The 16192-nt window shown below is 39.2% G+C and overlaps 1 protein-coding gene across 5 annotated transcripts in view; it reads right to left on the bottom strand.

The window, feature by feature from the left end:
• Positions 1–16192, bottom strand: part of CTNND2 (catenin delta 2) — a 1230307-nt gene that overhangs the window by 541631 nt on the left and 672484 nt on the right. The gene's annotated exons all lie outside the window — the stretch shown is intronic.

A 16192-nucleotide genomic window follows, 5' to 3' on the forward strand; every position in this document is an offset into this window, starting at 1 on the left:
TCACCTCGAAGCCTCTCTCTCAGCTCACGTGTTTCAAATAGAGCTTCTACGTTTGCCGGTCGTGATGTGTTGGTTTGTATTTGTAAGTATCAGTTATTACTAAATGCTGCATTTTGTTTGTAAATATTGTTAGTAGATATTTTAGGCATTGTGTGTTTTAGGTTTTGTTAACTCTATTAGCTAATCATAAGCTGCTCTCTTACCCCTTGTAACTATCCCCAATAAAATTTTAAATTGATTAATTTTAGTTGTGTGTATGTGTGTGTCTGCAGTTTGCCTTGTGACCCATACTCTCCTTGCATCTCTTACCTATATAGTCTGTTGCCACGTGCAGCCTGGTAAATAACAGGCCTGCATTTTCTTTTGCCCCTGCAAATACGTGGCAATCTACAGCCTTCAAAGTGGTAATATGGAGACATATAATCTCATATAATAGCTGGGTGGGGGGGAGATGTAGGCAAAAATTGGCAGATTTAAAGGGATAAATTTACAGTTTTCAGAAGCAATATAACACAGCTAATAACACAGACAGACTCCAAGAGAGTAAGAATGATCTCACCACACATTAAGTGATGGGAGTCGTCTGATTTGTTTGGAAAACATGCCTCTTTAAGGGTTAGAGAGCCAGGGAGTGACTTTCTGCTACAAGTGTCAGAGGGGTAGCCGTGTTAGTCTGTATCCACAAAAGCAATGAGGAGTCCGGTGGCACCTTAAAAACTAACAGATTTATTTTGGCATAAGCTTTCATGGGTAAAAAACAGCATCTGAAGAAGTGAGTTTGTTACCCACGAAAGCTTATGCCCAAATAAATCTGTTAATCTTTAAGGTGCCACCGGACTCCTTATTGTTTCTGCTACAGTGACAGACCAGGCCAGTATGGGGATGCTGACCCATTCCCCTCTCTCCCAGTGACCAGAAAAGAGGTGGGGACTATATAGGTCCATGCTGCTGCAGGCAAAACCCTCGTTTACCTGTACCAGCAGCACCCACAATCCCATCCATGGAAGTGGGCATTGACCTAGTCGCTCTTTTCTCGGGGGCCTGGGAAGGAATTTTTCCCTCACTGTCGGATTGGCAAAGGTGAAGTGGTGTTTTTTTCACCTTTCCCACAGCATAGACAATGGTGGATATGACATAACTGAGATATACGTTATCCAAAATGGGTCTTGTAAGGTATCATTGGAAAGATTATGATTTACTGAATGCAATTTGTATGTAAGGGTGGGGAGGAAGGCAAACGAGACTCCTCCTCTTCATGGCCTGTCTGCCCAAGAAGAAAGACTGCAAAAGCCACCTGAAGGGAAGACCAGGGGGGAATGCAGACTGAGACAAGGGTCCAGTCTGAAAAGAAATACAACTGGAACTCTGAACCACAGGAACCTTGCAACCTGCCTAAAGTAACATTTGGGGTGAGAAATTACATTTTGTAACCTGTTTCTTAAGAATATTGAGTTTAGCTTGTGTAGTTTGCTTTATTTGCTTAGTAATCTGCTTTGTTCTGTCTGTTGTCTCTTATATTCACTAAAAATTCACCTTTTGTGGTTAATAAACTTATTTTTTGTTTATAACATAACCCAATTTATGTAATTACTAACTGGGGGGAGGGGGTAGAGCAAGAAGTTGTGCATATCTCCCTCCATATTGAGGGAGGGGGAAAATTTCAGAAAATGTTTGGGTATGTTCCCTTAAAGGGAGTGGGCACCAGTGCTGGGGCAAACCCCTTAGGCTGAATTTTTCCAGAGAAGATCTCTGTCGCTCTGTGCATCTGGCTGTGGCCCTGGCTGTGTGCTTGGCTGAAAGAGGCTTGTGAGCCTAACCCAGCAAGGCCCGGTAAAGGGGACCCTGTCTGGCAGAATAGGCTGACTCAGTGGCTTCCCAGCACATCAGGTGACTCCCCAAAGCACCCAAACCCATCACAAACCAAAAAAACCCAGACAGTGCCGAAGAAAGCTTGTCTGAATGGGGGATATAGTCAGGCAGATTACTAGCCACACGGATATTTAACAAAAAATCCAGACAAGGCGTACCTCAAGGCCAAAAATGAGATACTCCTAAAAACACATAAAGGGATTAAGAAAATATTAGAGGAATATTTCCAGGAGATATATACTAGCAGATAAGTAAACAAGGAAGATCTGTGAGTTAATATACTGCAGAATTTGAAAATGCCCAGAGGTATATTTAAAATGAAAAAAGTTACAAAAAGGTTTAATAACCCAGGAAGAAATAGAGATAGCAATTACATCATTAAAATCAGGGAAGAGTCCTGGACTAGATTCATATAACTCTGAATTCTATAAAATGTTTAAAGCACAGGTAGCTCCCTTGTTAGCAAGTGAACTCCAGCCTTCTCACACAAAGAATGCTTACACGGCACCTTCTATAATTTAGATGTAGTTTTGATATCTAAAACATATCAGGATTTTTTGGATCCAGCATCTTACAAGCCCATCTTTTTAATAAATATAGATAGTAAGATCCTGACTAAAATACTGGTATCCAGTTTAGAGACAGTAATACCTAAACTGATGCCCCCAAACCAAACTGGTTTTATAAAAGAAAGAAACACATTAAATAATACAAGGAAATTTCAACATGCTACAGCACTCAAGGTGCACTAATAAAGAGGCCTACGCTAGAATTGTGGTTGCTGGCAAGGATTTTGACTGAGAACACCACACATTTATATTCAGAAATACCGGAGAAATTTGGTTTAGAGGAACACTTTCAGAAGTGGAACAAATAATCTATAAAAACCCTATGGCAAGTGTCTGGAGAAATGTTGCAAAAACTGAGCCAGTGCCATTATGCAGAGGAACAAGACAAGGACGTCCCTTATCAACCGTGTTATTTCATTTAATTATTGAACCAGTAGCACAAAAGATCAGGTACAGTGAAGAAATTCAGGGAATAAGTGTACTGGGAATAGAAAACAAAGTTTCATTATAAGCTGATGACCTTATGTTTTTCAGGCAAGGTAGAATTAAAAGTTGGTCAGTAATACAAGAAATAATTGAAGTTTTTGGTATCAGGTAACAAACTAAACTACTTTAATTCAGAGATACTACACCTTGACTGTCAAAGATACTTAACTGATAGAAAATGCTCACTGAAAGTAATGAATAATAAAATTAGATATTTAGGCATTAATGTATCACCTAAAGTGGGGATGCGTTTGAATTAAATATGAAGCCATTAATGAAAATGATCTACAATGATCTAGACAGCTGGACACTATTACCACAGACTCTGGTAGGCAGAAAGTAAATACTTAAAATGAATGTCCTAACCAAGGTTCTATATCTTTTTTCCATGATTCCCTTTACACTCCCTTATCCTGAACTAACTAACTAACTAACTAACTAACTAAAAGTTATTCAAAGATTCCTATGGTCAAACCAGAAATCAAGACTCAAAACAGAATAGCTAAAATGTCCAGTTGAGATGGGAGAACTGATGCTATAAATTGGCACAAATTAGATTGGTACTAGAATGGATCTCTAATGGCATTAATCTCCATCATTAATATGGACAGAACAGTAATTGGCAAACCCAATCTCATTACATAATTGTGTTCTAGATCTATATTCAACATTCTGGCATCAATGAAACTTCACCTCTTACTTAAAATGCACTTAATATTCCAGAATAGGTGAGGTATTTGACCAAACAAACAAAAAAACCCACATGTTGGTAAAATAAAATATAAGAAATAATAGTGCTTCCATATCCAGGCTGAATAACCCCTTAAATAAATACATATAGGTGAAACGTTAAAAAGAGAAAAGTATGCACAATATAAGTTTATACAGATTTCTTTCTTTTTTTTAAAAAAAATACTCCCAGAAAAGAAAGCAACTAAGAAACCTATCTATGTTAAAAAATTCCATACAAGCACTTGAAGTTTCACTGGTCAAGATTATGTCTAAATTGAACATACAATTCCATTACTATGTTTTTAAAAAAACACAAACCACATACAGCTATTAAGTCATGGAGTGTAGACTATAAATATGAAACAGCATAAAAAGAATTGAATGAGATAATGCAGCTTATAAATATTGGCTCCAGTACTAACTTGTGCAAGTTCAGTAATATTTTGTTCACAGAATGTATGTTTCTCCATCCCTATATAACACGATACGTACTGTTGCCACAGACATTTGTATAAAATGCATAACAACTAGGCCCCCTTTCATACACAATATGGGAATGCTGGATGATAAAAATATTTTGAAAATGTGAAATAAGTAAATAAATAAATGCTAGAGATAGAATTCAAACAGCTCTAAAAACCTGCACTGGGAGTTGGTCTGTTAAAAAGACATTGTTATTCTCTTTATAGAAAAAAATCCTAAATTTGTGGACCTATGCAATGGCTCCTACTGGAGATCACTGGAAGAAACTATTAGTAGAATGGCTAATAATACAAGACAATATATTTTGTGTGAATAGTGCCACAAACTCACAAAAAAAAGTATAGTACACCTTGCACGATTACTGAAATCACTGAGATGCCTTAATACTGACATGACAATATTGTCCTTAAAGAAACAAGAGATAATGAAAAAGGGCATACATAGAGGACAATAACTGAATTATAAATGCTGAATTTTTTAATAATGACCACTGTACTATGTACTGATGGTGAAAAGATAACAAGGCTTGTTTTCCACTTCATTGCACCAGATTTCTACTTGTGTAACTCCACTGAAGACAATGGAGTTACAACATAAAATTAATCTAACAAAGTGCAGATTTGGGCTCAAGATGTGAATATGTGTTAGGATACAGGGACAGAAATAAGTTGTTTGAGCTACGTCAAGTCTGCATTTCTATAAATATATTAGATCATTGATATTTTTTAACCAACAACTCCATTTTAACAAAACCTAGTTTTGGTATTATTTCAGACATTTATGTGACTTGTTTGTGACAGTCTGTGACAGTTTGTAAAGTATTAAGTGGAGTAAACTCCCCCAGTACTTCCTATAGTAGTGCTTCCTATAGTAGTTATAACCCTTGTGTGGTTCCCTACAATAATTTCAGTTCTGCAGAGGTCTCTATGGATCTGGCAACCAATTAACCATCCATCCAACAACTACAACAACAACAACAACAACAAAACCCTAAAAAAAGGACAAGGCAATATACCAAAAGTGGAGTTAATAAACAATTTTTTTTTCAGTCTCAAAACTTTAAAAGTAAACTTTTCCAAAAGTGGAAGCCTTTAATTCCTCAAGCAGTGATATGTCACATTCAATTACTGTCTTGTCTGATTGTGTCTATGTTTCCAGAGAAATTCTCCTCTGGCAGAAGATGATGTATGAAATGTTCAGAGAAATGGTTACATTCTGGCAAGATGGGTGGGTAAAATTCTGATTTACAATGGAAAGCCAATTATAATACTTGTTCTGGGTTAACTATTGTTTCTTCAAATGACTTTGTTTTGTCTGTTCTCTGAGTCTTAAATTTAAAACTCAGCTACTTCTATTAGCTGAAAAAGGAGATAACATAATTTTTTAAAAACGCACTGTATATTTTATTGTTTACTGCAGTTCATTCCTTTCCTCAAAGGAACCCATTTCACTTTAGTTTAACAGATAGTCACAGGTTTTAGAATTCTGTAGCATCCAAAGTCCTGTGGCAGTTTCGGGGTACCAAATGTTTTAACCAAACTCACTTAAAATTACCTGATTGGTGAAAGGAGGCACTTCATAAAAAAACTCTGACAGTTTAGAAAAGACGGATTTCTAATAAGAACAGCAGGTCAAATTTCGCTCTGAATGAACTCAGCTGATGTCAGAGAGATGTATATAGAACAAAGACTTTGTTAGAAAACATTATTTTCCTCAGATTTTGATTTGTCAGTACCTGTTGCTTCCACATTCTTTTATTTCTCTGTGCAATGAAGGTTGCTAAAGCTCTATTTCTTTAATGGAAAAAGGGGCCACTGAAGCATAATGGAAAATTTCACCTTAAACTTCATAAACAAATATTTTAATAGGCAGTATCAACTCTACAACGCTTTATAAAAAGTTCTGGAAATGTTTCAGTACATGTCTAAAAAAGAAACAAAGAATTTTCAGTTACTTGTTAGCATGTAAGATTTTTATTAAGAATCAAAGGAGAGCATCAATAAAATTAACTTAGGAGCTCTAGAACGTCTGCTGTATGAAAGCAGATTTTAGATAGGCAGAGTTGAGTGACACAGAATACTGGAATTTCAGCATATTTAAATAATACTTCTTCCAAATTTAAAAGGGCTACTTTTCTTGTGGCATATTTTTGTGCCAAATCCTTTCACAGTCACTGTTTTGCCACAGAGTAGGTTGTTAGCAGCATTTAGCTCACTGCTCGCTTAACATGTGACATGGCTTCAGGTTATAACCACATTCTTTTATGATCTGCTGGAATATTACAGGAAGTGCAAAACATATGACTTATGGACATATTAAGTATTATTTATAATGTAGTAGTGCCAAAAAGCGATAGCACTTTCCAAGCAATGAAGATAGTTGCTGTCTCAAAAAGAATAGCACTTTTTATATACTCTGAGACATTGAAATTTGACAGAAATATTTCCTGCCTTAGAATCTGTTTTTCTCCTCCAACATCCTACATTCTCTGAAGAATAATCTTCACTTTAAAGTAGGTCAGTTTGTCTACAGAGACAAGGCAAGCAGGGTAGCAAGATCATGCCAGCCATTAGAGTGCTAAACCTTTCAGAAGTGGGGAAGTGAAAAAAACTCAAAAACGATGAAGAAAGCAGATCTCCCCTTTCTTCCTCCCCCAGAGAGAAAGATACAAGAGTAGCACTTTCCAAAGGGTGTTGGGAGTCAGAGAGAATGGTCCAATTTTTCCTAAATTCTTGAGTTTTTCGCTGTGAGCTCTATATAACAATAACAATGACCCTATGACATTATCATCCCTGGGTCTTTTCTCTGTACTTTCACAGTAAGTGAAAAAGCAATTCAAAGTCTGAATGACACTTTTTTAAGAGTATTTTATGCTTTGCAAGGTTTTTTTCTTTAAATCTGTAATGACTAATCCAGACTCATCAATGCAGCTCTTCAGTAGAGACTCCATTCTTTCCCACTCCTTACCTACAACCACTAAATGGGTGGTCAGACACATCACATTAATGTGACTTAGAGGAAGGCAGAGAAAATGATCTGAAATTATCAGGCAGCGCCTCATCTCAAAATAAATTACAGCAGTCACTTCTGATATTTTTTAAATGAATTAGGCTCTTAGTAACAATTAATTTCTGTTAGCAAAACATACACAAATATAAAAGATGGTAAAACATTAACTGCCATATAAAAGAACTTCAGTAGATCTACTACAGCTATTCCATTAACTTAGCTATAATACACGGTATTTTTATTTTCCTTGAAATAGTAGAAATCTACCTTCTCTCTGACTTTACAAGACCCAAATCTTGCATCTTTCCTTCTCCAAAATGGTCCTTTCTAGTCTCTGAGAAGGGCCAGTTCAAACTTGAGGCCCCTTTGAAGTCACCTAATTCAGGATCATGTCTACAAGTGTTAAGATTTGCTATATCACCTTTTCACTGTGAGAAACTCCTGTGCCACACAAACAGTGGGTAGCTGCGTCCCATATGGGCAGTTGGAAAAGAATAAGAAATATGTACAGAACTGATGTGTGTGTTTGTGTAAGAAGAGAACTGAAATTAGCAGGTGCAGGTTTATTGTTATGTGGGGGGAGAGGGGGAGAAAAAATGAGTGATGTGGTCCAGCCAGAATTACCACAAAAGAGTGAAATCCTGCTTTTGCTCAGGGCTCAAGTAATCACCCTTGTCCTGTTGTTAGCATGTAGTAGCTCATACTCAACAATATGGTTGACAGGTTTTGTTCTGCTTTGTGGGAGATATTTTGTGCAAATTATTTAATGAGCCAATTTGTATATTTGCAAATAATCTCCATACACCAATATACTTAAAGGTCAACACACCCAGCCCCGAGCAAGCGCAGATAGGTCACAGAGCTGCACAAACCTTGGGAGCCCTGGCTAGGATAGAGGAGTGGGTTCTCTAGGGTTTTGGGGGAAGAGTGTTTCTTGGGGTTGTGTTGGGGGGGTAGAGGCTCCTTGGGGCAATGAATTCCTGGAGTAGGTGGGTCGCAGTGGAGACAAAGTGTATGGAGCTCCTGGAGGGGAGACGATGGGTGCTGTGGGGGTTAACAGCTGCTTTCATGTGCCACTGCCACCTCCCAGCTGCTGATTCTGGGGCCTCTTCCTGCAAGGAGAGGTGAAGCAGCCTTTAACATCCTCAAGGTGAAACTGCAAGCACTTGCATGTAGCTTTCCCAAAGCTCGCAGCAACCCAGCTGAGTTAACATGTAGTAGCACACTTCTGAAAGTCACTCCCCAGGTGACCATAATCAATCTCTTCTCAAATACCTGTATGAGTAATTTCAGGATATATGTTTGTCTATTTGGCTAACCATCCCTGGTTAATCACCTTCACCCCATCCAAGTATTAAGACATTAAATTCTTCTTCCACTCTTTCAAGACATTATACAATGCTGCCTCTGCTTACATCCTACCACTCCACTCCCATGCCAGCTAGTCCTCCTCTTCTTTATTTTTTATTTATTCTAAGACTTAATCCCCCTTCCTTATTATTGTACCTGCTGTCATTATTTCACGTTTGTTCTGTTTAAAATGTAAACACTGAGGGAGGGACAATTTCTTTTTCTTTTTTTATTTCTGTACAGTACCAGTAATAAGCAAAATCTCCACAAGTTATGCACATAGATGAAGGTCACGCCACTGATATTATGGAATAGTTGTAGTACCTATTTGTTCAAAATGATTATTTCACTTTTTCCGGATTTAATATATAGTACCAGGTAATATCTGAGAAATTAATTTACAATTCTCTAACCAGCTATGTTTTGGATTAAAAAGCAAATGGTTAAACTCTAATAATTTTGATTTCTTCGGTGTCTAAAGAGAATGGTGATAGGAAATTCACAGATTTATTTACAGGCTGTCAGATTCAACAAATCAAGATTAATGAAGGGTTAGCCTCTAAAGGTTTGATTTGAATAAGATTCCCAAGTTTCTCTGAACTACTTCCCTTTAGAATCCACAATGAAAAACTCTCATGAAATTGCTGGTCCTGGAGTCCCACAAGAATAGTCTCTCTCATGATGTTTTTCTTTAACCAGTAGAAAGGGGAGATGTGAAAGTGTGTGTGTGTGTCGCCGGGGGGGAGGGGGGAGGAATTATCATAGAAGATCAGGGCTGGAAGAGACCTCAGGTCATCTAGTCCAACCCCCTGCTCAAAGCAGGACCAAGCCCAAACTAAATCATCCCAAAGTATTTAACCAAAGTATTTCAAATTTTAACTAAGATTTGGGTTGTTTCTCGAACTGATTTCCTCATCCCTAATTGATCCTCCATATTCCTAGATGATTAAAAACAATTATTTACAGCAACTGGTTTATTGAGATGTTGTAATCCCACTGTAGGTACACATGTGCCTCATGTGAGTCTTTTGTAAGGCAGCACCCTTGTGCTCCCATAGAAGTGCATAAAGGGCAGAGTGATCCTGACCCTCCCTCAGTTCCCTTGCAATTCAAAAACCATCTTAGCTGAAGACTCCAAAAGTGGGGATCGAGGGCAGGTTGCGGGATCCACACTGACTACAGTATTTTGAAGAACCATAGTTACTTAAGGCTAAGTAACTGTTCTTTCTTCTTCGAGTGTGTGCCTGTGTCAGTGAATGGCAAGCTGTGTACCCTCTGTAGGGTGGGAAGGAGACATTGCTCTGTGACAGTCAAACAGAGACAGATGTACCAGTGTCCTGAATTTTGTATCAGACCTAGCTACCATGTCCAGGGCACAATGACTTATGTGTTCTTGTGGAGAAAGATAGGCACACCAAACTGCTATATGGTGTGTGGACTCTCCTAGAAAGAAGGCAACTGCTATGCCTACCTTTCAGAGAAATTAGATCATCACAGGACTGGCAGCGCTTGGAACCTGCAGGTTTTGAATCTACCATGGTGAAAAGCCCTGTTCACGATCTGTCAGTATTCAGTTCATATATGTCAAAATGATCACGATTGTCGAATATCAGCAGATCAGAAGAGTTTTGAGAGATTGAGCTCGAGCTACAAACAAGTGGGTTGGACACTTGCTAGCTTCAGTCTTGCTGCCTTGGCTGGTGAGAGAGAACTGAAGAAGGGTTGCGGCTTCCTTGTCCTTTAACCACCATACAGAAATATGAGGAGAAAATGGGTGCATGTACACCCATGTAGCAGACGCTGCTATTCAAAAGACTGAGCTTCTGCGCATGTGCACCTACAGTGGCATCCACAGTGACACATACGCAAATAAGAACATATGGTTTTCATTAGAGCAGGGTGCGTGTACACCATGGGAAAATTCCTATGTGTGTGCCAAGGATGACTCAATTGGATTATCCTGGTATTCACAGCAGGGGATTACACGGAAATAATTACAACCAGTCAATAGACTGTTGGCTCCAATGGCATCAAATTTGATCTCATCTAGCCTCTCAGAAATCTGACACACCAGATTTTACACGTGAGTTCATCTACAATGTAAATAAAGTCTTTTTGTTATAGACCATTTTGAGTACCTTCAGATTAAATTTCTGAGATAGGAAGAAAATAATAAAGGTTGAACAGAGAATGCTTTTCAAAACTGGTATGTCTTCTTTAGTAGGGATTTTACTCTCAATAATTCCCTCACACAGGACAGAGATAATCTTTATAATAAGATATTAATATTAAATATTGACAGAAAGAAGACACTATGGAGTTTAGATCTTGGTATATCCCTTCAATCTGAGGGCTAGAAAGGTGGGTCAAGTGAAAACCATATCCGTGTGTGTTAGAAAACAATAATTGCACATAATTTTATATCATATAAATATAATTTCACATGTGGTGCATACATACACAAAACCAGTTACATACTTGTTCTATAACTATCATTCTTCAAGTTATGTTGCACCTGTTCGTTCCACTTTAGGTGTTTGCATGCCACTGCACCAGAGTCAAAGAATTTTTCCTACAGTGGTATCCATTCAGGTGACGCCTGTTCCCTTCACGCACTTGTAAAATTTGGAGAGAACATAAAGGGGCAGACTACCCCCGCTTCTCCATTCCTTCTCACACTAGAAACATGTAAAGACTCCAGTGTAGAGGGGAAGTAAGCTGGGTCATGAAATGGACATGTGCAACACATCTTAAAAACAACAATTACGGAACAGGTACATAATTGCTTTTTCTTCTTTGAGTGCTTGACATGTCCATTCCATTTTAGACCACTCTCACACAGCTCCACATGGAGGAAGGTATCAGCATGTACCTGCTCTAATGTAACACAACTCTTCCAAACTCAGCTTCGTATCTGGAGGCTTGGGTTACAACATAATGTGTAGTGAATGTGTGGACTAAAAGTTAGCCTTGCAGATGTCTATAACAGGAGCTTGATCCAGGAAAGCTGTTGAAGCCACTTGAGCTCTTGTAGAAGGGGAAGAGGAATGTTAACGTTATCATAGGTGATTTTGCCAGGTGGCCCATCCTGCTGCTCTCTTGGCCCTATTCCTTGCTCCCCTCTCACTACAATCAAAGATTAGCTGCTGGGGTACTGGGAAGGGCGGGAACATATTCACCTCACCAGGCTGAGGAGACAGGCAGAAACTGGAATTCTTCATGCTTTAGCCTTGGGATAGGAGAACAGGAGGAGCTAATGAGGGGGCAGGAGCTGCTGCAGAGCTGGTAGGAAGCAGCTGCTGCCTAGCTAGCTCTGAGCACATAGGACTGACTGCTGCAGGTGCACACCAATGCTGTGTTTTCAAAAGGCGAGCAGAAGGGAGCGTTCCTTACTTACATGTGCTGAGAGACTAATTGACTATCTAATGATTGGCTGCAGAAATACTACTACTAACTACTTACTGTGGTATGTAACCTATGTTCAAATCACCCTCTGTACCAGATGACTGGAGGATAGCTAATGTGACTCTAATTTTTAAAAAGGCTCCAGAGGCAATTCCAGCAATTACAAGCCATTAAACCTAACTTCAGTACCCAGGCAAAATGGTTGAAACTATAGTCAAGAAGAGAATTATCAGACAGAGAGATGAATGCTCTTTGTCGAGGAAGAGTCAACATAGCTTTTATAAAGGGAAATCATACCTCATCAATCTATTTAAATCTCTGAGGGGGTCAACAAATGTGGAGATGAGTGATCCAGTGGATATGTGTACTTAGACTTTCAGAAAGCCTTTGACAAGGTCCCTCATCAAAGGCTCTTAAGCCAAGTAAGCAGTCATGGGATAACAGGGATGTCATAGATCAGTAGCTAGTTAAAAGACAGGAAACAAAGGGTAGAAATAAATGGTCAGTTTTCAGAATGGAGAGAGGTGTCCTCCAGGGGTCTGTACTGGGACCAATGCCATTCAACATATTCATTAATGATCTGGAAAAAGAGATAAGCAGTGACATGGCAAAATTTGCAGATGATACAAAACTACTCAAGATAGTTAAATCCAAAGCAGATTACAAAGAGTTATAAAGCGATCTCACAAAAGTGAGTGACTGGGCAACAAATGTACATTGGGAAACACAATCTCAACTATACCTACAAAATGATGGGATCTATATTAGCTTTTACCACTCAATAAACAGATCTTGGAGTCATTGTGGATAACTCTCTGAAAACATCTGCTCAATGTGTAGCAGCAGTCAAAAAAGCTAACAAAATGTTACGCACCATTAAGAAAGGGATAGATAATAAGATAGAAAATATCATAATGCCCCTATATAAATCCATGGTAAATCCACATCTTGAATACTGTATGCAGATCTGGTCACCCCATCTCAAAAAAAGATATAACTGTAAACGGTACAGAGAAGGGCTACAAAAATGATTAAGAGTGTGGAATAGATTCCATATGAGGAGACATTAAGAAAACTGGGACTTTTCAGTTTGGAAAAGAGACAATTAAGAGGGGATACGATAGAGGTCTATACAATCTTGAATGGTGTGGAGAAAGTGAATACAGAAATGTTATTTGCTTCTTCACATAACACAAGAACTAGAGGGTTACACGATGCACAGTCCACCTATAGAACTTATTGCCAGGTGATGCTGTGAAGGCCCAAACTATAATGGGGTTTAAAAAAGAATTAGATAAGTCCATGGAGGATAGGTCCATGAAAGACTATTAGCCAATATGGTCAGGGATGCAACCCTATGCTCCAAATGTCCCTAGCCTCTATTTATCAGAAGCTTGGAGTGGATGACAGGGAATGGATCACTTGATTATTGCCTAGTGTGTTAATTTCCTCTGAAGCACCTGGGATTGACCACTGCTGGAAGACAGGATACAGAGCTAGATTGACCATTGGTCTGACTCAGTATGGTAATTCTTATGTTCTTATGCCCTTCCTCAGCTCCATAGGAGGATCTGATACACCTTAGTCTACAGATCAATCCTGTAGGGTTGGTAGGTCATATCTGATCTGGGTTGATGTGAGATTGTGGCGATGGATTTGTATCAATGTGAAAGATAGGAAGGGTGATCTCATGGCTAAGGAACTGGACTTGAGCTCAGGAGATATGTGTTCAGGTCTCTGCTACTTCACAGCCTTTCTGAGTAACTACAGGCAACTCCATTAATCTCTCTGTACCTGAGTTCTCCAGCTGTAAAAAATAAGTGTATCATTATGTGCCTACCTCACAGGGATGTTGTCGAATTAAATCCATAAATACTCAGGAGGCATTCAGACACTACTGAGATGGAGGTCATTTTAGTACCCAGATAGATCAATTTGGTAAACTGGCTTCTTTACTCAGAAACCTGGCACTGACCTTTCCCATTCTGCATTACTAATTTGCAAACCAGTCTGTCAGCAGCTACATCAACTGTGCAGACTCGTGTGAGAAAGATTTCTGTTCAGTTAGAAAATCCACAAATACCAAGATACATCCATAACTTTTAGAGGAGTGTGGAATAGAGCCAACAAAGTCAATGCACAGGACACCAGTGTGAGAGCCTGAGACAGTGTTCACCAACAAAGTGTCAAGCTGGACTGTGAAAGAGACCAGTGATTGCTCCTGTGCAGGATGACTGTCAATTATTACATTTTCAACAACTACTTTACTGCATAATGCCAAACTGATCCAAAGACTAGCACTGAAACAGAGAAAACATTTTTGCTGGACTCAGCTAAATATTGGTTTATTGAGGTGGGTGGGCATGGAGAGATGGGCGTTGGGACAGGAGCGGACCTCAGATCTGCACGCTCTTGTTCCAGGCACACCACAGCAGAGGAACTCCCAAGAGTAACATCACTGTTCTGAATCTGGCAGTCTTTATACCTTACATATATCCAATGGATTCCCTCCTTAGAACAGCCTGGGAACTTTTAAAAATAAATGATCACTGCACTCCAACACTTCAGTCAAATAGTTATCCAGACTCACCATCAGCAAAAGGTAAATACCAGAACACCACAGTCAATTACTTATACAGCTACTACCCCTCATGATTCCCCTTCCATGTTGTGATATCCATATCCCCTTAGCCATTTTTTCCATGGCTTACACTTGTTAGTACACAGGTACCACATGTGAAGTTATCTTTGGGATTTAGGGAGTCTATTACAATAGCTGCCTGCTATGTAGCTGCTTCTCACAACAGCTTCGGAGGGAAGCAGGGAATGTGTAAAGCTGTATTATAAAGGCTGTTCAAAACACAGACATACTAATCCCTCCCCGAGGAACAGCCACCGATAGACTGGATTGTTCTACTGGATACACTCAGATCAGAGGAGCACATAGTGAAGTCAGTAGTAGGTATATCCTCGGGCAGCCTCTGATATAGCAAATTCAAAAATCTGGCCTGACCAAAAAACAGGGACTGCTAAGGCACCTCAGACATATCTTCAATTGGGGTCTTTAGTGAATTCTAGACATACATATTTTTCATTACAAAGGTTGTGAAGTCAAGTACTAAAAAGTTAGGAAATGCCAGAATTAAGGTTGCCTGTGCAACCTTAATTGGCCTCCATGTGTGTATTCATTTTGATACAGTTTTTAATTACATGATCACCTACTGTTTTTCTACAACATCCCTGCCTGATTCAGTGCACAGGATGGATGGTTTAATATTTAATATTTAGTTTTATCTTCACTGTTCAATACACTGACCTAGGCCTTATTTCCTGCACACTAACCCAGCTCTGAATACAGAATTATTAATTTCTTCATGGGCTTTTTTATGGTGCTCATCACTACAATATCTGAGTGCTGCACAAACATTAATTAATTTATTTTCACAACAGCCCTGTGAGACAAGGGATTGTTATTATCCTAATTTTACAAATGGGAAACTGAGGCATAGAGAGATTAAGGTCAAAAGTATCCATTAATTTTGAGTGCCCAATTTGAGACACCTAGGATCTGATTTTTCAGATTAGTTACCATTATATAGCACTTAATATGCACAGTTGCACTGACTTCAGTCACAGCTGTGAGAGTACAGCACCTGTAAATCAGACTCCAAGCTCTCAAGTCAGACATCCAGAAAATGAGGAACACACAATTACTGACCAAATGTGAAAAGTCTGGTTTAAGTGATTTTGCTCAGCATTGCACAGAAACTCTGACACAGAGGCAGGGATAGAATCCAATTTTCCAGGCAGCATTCAGTTGCCTTATACATGAGACCTTCATTTCTCTTCTCGCTGTCCCTTGCCTCATTTACTACACCCCTTCCAGCTTCTGCAATAACTGAACCTGGGGTCCAACAGACTACACCCTCCTGCATTCCCCAATCCTAATTCATCCCCAGAGCAAGCCCAGCCTGTGCACCGGGGCCTGTGGAAAAAATAGTATGTTATATAATTAAAGACTGTATAATAATGTATATGCAGAAGGGGAATAAATTAAGGCTAACTTCGTGACCTCTGTGTTCCTCATCCCAGTCCAGTTCTCCTAACCTAGCTGGTCCCAGTCAGACTTCTCATCCCTGTCAAAGTCTCATTGCCCAGCAAGATCTAATCTCACACTGCCAGTCTCAGTGTTCCCCCTCAAACTGCTAGTCCCACTCTCCAATTAGTCCCAGTTTCCCACTTCTGGCTTCTCAGCCAATCTGTGTCTCTCCCCAACTGGGGACACTACC

The sequence above is a fragment of the Chelonoidis abingdonii genome, chromosome 2 (genome assembly GCF_003597395.2).
Source record: "Chelonoidis abingdonii isolate Lonesome George chromosome 2, CheloAbing_2.0, whole genome shotgun sequence".
Classification (NCBI taxonomy): Eukaryota; Metazoa; Chordata; order Testudines; family Testudinidae; genus Chelonoidis; species Chelonoidis abingdonii.